Raw genomic sequence first — 5,664 nt, forward strand, 5'->3', positions numbered from 1 at the left:
AAAAGAATAGAGTCAGGGTCTTGCAATGTTGCCCAGGCTGGTCTTGAACTTCTGGGTTCAAGCAATGCTCCTGCTGTGGCCTCCCAAAGTGCTGAGATCACAGGCATAAGCCACGGTGTCTGGCCAGATGTAACTTTTTACAGGAACCCTCTAGGTGCTGAGTTGAGAGTACACAGGAAACAGTTTGGAGAGGCTTGCCACCTTCAGAGCTGGAATAAGGCAGAGCTGGGACCAAGGAGGGCCACTGGACAGGGCATCCACTGGAACCACCCAGAAGGAGAATATGCTCCCTTGGTGGGGCAGGTGGGGAGGGTAGTGACCTCCCCATCATGAGAAGTATGCAAGCAGAGAGTGGAAGGCCGCTTAGTTGGGATGTGTTAGAAAAAAAACTGATACTGGCTGGTGTGATGGCTCACGCCTGTAATCCCAACACTTTGGGAGGCTTTGGGAGGCAGAGGCGGGTGGATCACCTGAGGTCAGGAGTTTGAGACCAGCCTGACCAACATGGTGAACCCAATCTCTACCAAAAATACAAAAAAATTAGCCAGGCATGGTGGCAGGTGCCTGTAATTCCAGCTACTCAGGAGGCTGAGGCAGGAGAATCCCTTGAATCTGGGAGGCAGAGGTTGCAGTGAGCTGAGACCTCGCTACTACACTCCAGCCCGGGTGACAGAGCAAGACTTCGTCTCGAAAAAAAAAAAAAAGGAACAATTAAAAAACCGGATCCTTCAGATGGGGCTGGAGTAGAAGGTGTCAGAGGCCCCAATAATGCACCCATCCTTCTGTTTATCCAACCAACAAATACTTACTGAGGGCCTGCTATGAGCCAGACCATGCCGACCCTAGTCTCGGCTCTGCAGATGCTGTTCACTACAGTCTCTTTCTCTTCATGGAGCTGACATTCTAGATGGGCATGTCGAAGCCTCTTACATTTCAGACCTTCTGGGGACATTTGCAGAATTGATTGATCTATGTTTATTTTTCGTAGAGACAGGGTCTTGCTATGTTGCCCAGGCTGCTCTCAAACTCCCAGCCTCAAGCGATCCTCCCACTTTGGCCTTGGCTTCCTGAAGTGCTGGGATTATAGGTGGGAGCCACCGTGCCTGGCCATTTGCAGGACTGAAACAGTCTAAAGAATCCTCCATGGGTTTTTAGTTTCCCTCATCCATGCAGAAGAAGGAGACTCGTTGCACATAGAACTAGTGTGGATGATGTGCTGAGCACTCTTATAAGCATTTCAGATTTTTTTGGTTATTCTTATTTTTAGTAGAGACAAATTCTCACTAAGTTGCCCAGGCTGGTCTTGAACTCCTGAGCTCAAGGGATCCTCCTGTCTTGGCTTCCCAAAGTGCTGAGATTACAGGCATGAACCACTACACCTGGCCACTTTATATGTATCAACCCAATCCTCATAACACCTACCTCATAGGCTTGCTGTGAGGACCTAAAAGGGTAAATATAAACATATAGAGATTTACAGATTTATATATATATTCCTAAATCTGTAAAATAGGGATAATTATATATATTCCATATGTAAATATAATCTTTATATTTAATAATCTTTATATATTATAAATATATTACATCTAATATATACTATATAAAATTTATATATGATATATAAAATATATATATTATAAATACGTTATAAATATATATATAAATATATAAGTATACATATTTTATGTATCATATATAAATTTCATATAGTATGTACTTATATATTTATATAATATATATTACACATACTATATAAATATATGTTTATATATTTAATATACAACATACATTATATTTAATTTATATTTTATATATTTTTATATATTATGTATATGATTAATAAATATTCTATATATAAAGATTATATAGAATTTTTATATATAGTATATATAATAGTCTATATATATAATCTATATAATCTTTATATATACTATATATAATAAAGATTATATAGATATATCTATATATGTAATCTTTATATATATCTATATAATCTTTATATAGAGAATATATATTAGCTATATTTATATATTATAATTGCTATAATCTTTATATGTAATAACGTATGTATTTTATATTTACAATATATATAGTCATATGTTTATGGAAATATATGACTATATCTTATAAATATAAATATACAAAATATATATTGTAATATATAAAGATTATATATAAACTATACATTAAATATACATTTATATTTATAATACTTTAACAAATTGTTTATAATGTATAATGTATAAATATATAATATATAATTTATTATATGCTATAATTAATAATATAATTATATATTGTTATATAAATATGTATAATATAGTATATATTCATAATATATGATTCTATATTATCAATATATTGTGTATATATAAATATAATATATAATCATATATTATAAATATATAATTATTATTCAGAGTTGGAAGAAGGCAGAGCTGGGACCAGGGTGTGGAAGCAACAGGGCATTATATACATAACTATATGCATTATATATAATATATATTATAAAAATATAACACTATGTAAGAGTGAGAATGAGTTGTGATAATTATCAGCATCCCTACTTTACGGGCAAAAAACTAAGACACAACCAGGTTTGGTTCCTTGCCTCAAGCTTGCTCAGCTGGTGAGCAGCCCAGCGGTGCCCACCCGACTGCCTGCGTCTGCTGTTTGCCGCTTCTGCACAGCGACCTCGGCAGGGGCACCCAGCCTCACACGCATGCTCTTTGCTGCTGCAGACAGGCTGGCTGTGGCTCGCTGCAAAGAAGGGTCCCGGTTGTGTATACGCTGCTGTTTTCACTCTCACGCAGCCAGAAGTTCCTCATCAAACATCCCCTTGACCCCGTGTCCCTTCCAGATGGCTTCTTCCCTTGAAAGCGTCAACTACACTTGCCCACTCTCCCTCTTTCCCTCGCTTTCCTCTCTCAGCACCCCCACACACCCTCACACCCCAGCCTCACCCCTGCGCTGACTCTGCTGTCACTGAGCTCCCCTCTGACTGACCCGCTCCTTGTGAAATCCAGCGCCCACTTCACAGCGCTCTTCTAGTTTTTCCCCCGGCTCTTGGGCCTCTGTCTTAACCCATTCTTTCCCTGGGAGTCCAGAATTCTCAGCCAGGTTCAGTGGCTCACACCTGAAATCCAGGCACTTTGGGAGGCCACGGTGGGAGGATTGCTTGAGGCCAGGAGTTAGAGACCAGCCTGAGCAACATAGTGAGACACTGTCTCTACAGAAAAATTAACTGGGTGTGGTGGCATGGGCCTGTTCCCCCAGCTACTCAGGAGGCTGACCTCAGGAGTTCAAGGCTGCAGTGAGCTATGATTGTGCCACTGCACTCCAGCCTGGGCGACAGAGCAAAACGCTGTCTCAAAAATACAAAAAACAAAACAGAATTCTTACCAGGCTCTCCTTCCTCCTTCCTGCCAGTGCCCTCCCTGGTCCTGCTGTGGGAGCCTCTTCCTAAGCCCATGCTTTCCTTGGCTATTCCCTTCTTGCTCTCTGGCAAGCCCGGGGCCATCTCATCCCCTTCAGCCTCCCTGCCGAGGACCATGACTCTGTATCTGCCTTGATGTCTCCCGAGAGCTATACATGTCCAACTGCCACCCTGACTTCTCCCTCTGAACGTTCCGCAGCTCCCTGAACACTGACAGAGCCAACACAGGACTCCACTTCCACAATCTTCCCACTCAAACCTGGTCCTCCCAGGGAGCCCCAACCCCGGGCCAGGCACCACCACGCAGACACTTCTGCAAGCTGGAAACCATCATCTTCAGTGCCTCCCCACATCCTGCTGCTCTGTGCCAGCTGTCACGGAGGACAGAAGCCTGGCCAACTGAGCATCGGCCTTCATAGCCACTGCCCTCATCCAAAAGGACATCGCTTTTTCCATACACATGAATTAGCCTCCTGTGTACCTTACAGTGAGCAGCTTCTCGAACTTAAATGTTCATTAATTATTAACAAAGCGGGTGGCTGTACTCTTTTTTTTGGCGACAGGGTCTCATTCTGTCACCCAGACCAGAGTGCAGTGGTGCAATCACAGTTCACTGCAGCCTTGACCTCCCAGGGTCAAGCGATCCTCCCACTTCAGCCCCTCAAGTAGCTGGGACCACAGGCACACACCATCACCCCCAGCTAATTTTTTTTTTTTTTTTTTTTTTTTTTTTTTGTCTTGCTATATTGCCGAGGCTGGTCTTGAACTTCTGGCCTCAAGCAATGCTCCCACTTCCACCTCCTAGAGTGCTGGAATTACAGGTGTGAGCCACTGCACATGGCTTTGTATGGTTTTAAAAATCTTCTTGAGCCAGTCCAATCTGGACCACTTAAATCAGAATCCTTGGGTGTGATGTCTATTTTATTATGCTTTCCTTATAGAGAGAAAGGGAAACTTTGTATAGTTAGTAGAGATGGGATTTCACCATGTTGCCCAGGCTGGTCTCAAACTCCTGGCCTCAGGTGATCCTCCCACCTCTGCCTCCCAAAGTGCTGTGATTACAGACATAAGCCCCCATGCTCAGCCAGTATTTTTAGACATCAGCATTTTAAAAGTGATTCCAATATGGAGCTAAGGTCGAGAACCACTGAAATAGAGACTTTGAGCTGCAAATTACATCTGGGGGCTCAAATGAGTTTAAATCGGTGCTTCTTAAACTGAACCCTGCATCAGGATCAGCTAGAGGGCTTGTCAAGGTTCAGCTAGAGGGCTGGGCATGGTGGCGCACACCTGTAATCCCAACGCTTTGGGAGGCTGTGGCAGGCTGATCACCTGAGGTCAAGTGTTCAAGACCAACCTGGCCAACATGGTGAAATCCTGTCTTTATTAAAAATACAAAAATTGGGGCCGGGCACAGTGGCTCATGCCTGCAATCCCAGCACTTTGGGAGGCCAAGGTGGATGGATCACCTGAGGTCGGGAGTTCCAGACCAGCTTGGTCAACATGGTGAAACCCCATCTCTATTAACTATACAAAAATTAGCCGGGCATGGTGGCGGGAGCCTGTAATGTTAGCTACTCGGGAGGCTGAGGCAGGAGAATCGCTCGAACCCAGGAGGCGGAGGTTGCAGTGAGCCGAGATTGCACCAATGCACTCCAGCCCAGGCAACAGAGCATGCCTCTGTCTCCAAAAAAACAAAAAAGGATATGGCTTGCTGGGCCCCACCTTCAGAATTTCTGACCGAGTAGCAGGTCTGGGATGGAGTCTAATAATTTGCATTCCTAACAGGTCTGGGATAGAGTCTAATAATTTGCATTCCTGTAGTCCCAGCTACTCAGGAGGCCAAGGCAGGAAGATCACTTGAGCCGAGCTCAAGGCTGCAGTGAGCTGTGATTGCACCACTGCATTCCAGCCTGGGCCACAGGATGAGACCCTGTCTCAAAAAAAAGAATTTGCATTCCTAGTGCTGCTGGTTCAGGGACCCCACTTGGAGAACCACTGCTTAAACAAAGTGGAAAGTTACTATTTTGTCTATTGTAGAGAGGCCAGAGGTAGGGGGGACTCCAGACAAAGCAAGTTGGAGCTCCTGTGCTTGTTTTTTTGGGTACTGTTTGCCTCTGACAAGGCCAGACTTCAGAGCAGATGTTCAAGGTGCTTTGTGATCGAACCCTGCTATCTTCCGGCCTCATTTTCATGGCCTCCCTCCCCTCACATCCCCAAGAGTC

The sequence above is a fragment of the Cebus imitator genome, unplaced genomic scaffold (genome assembly GCF_001604975.1).
Source record: "Cebus imitator isolate Cc_AM_T3 unplaced genomic scaffold, Cebus_imitator-1.0 Scaffold82, whole genome shotgun sequence".
NCBI classification, from domain to species: Eukaryota; Metazoa; Chordata; class Mammalia; order Primates; family Cebidae; genus Cebus; species Cebus imitator.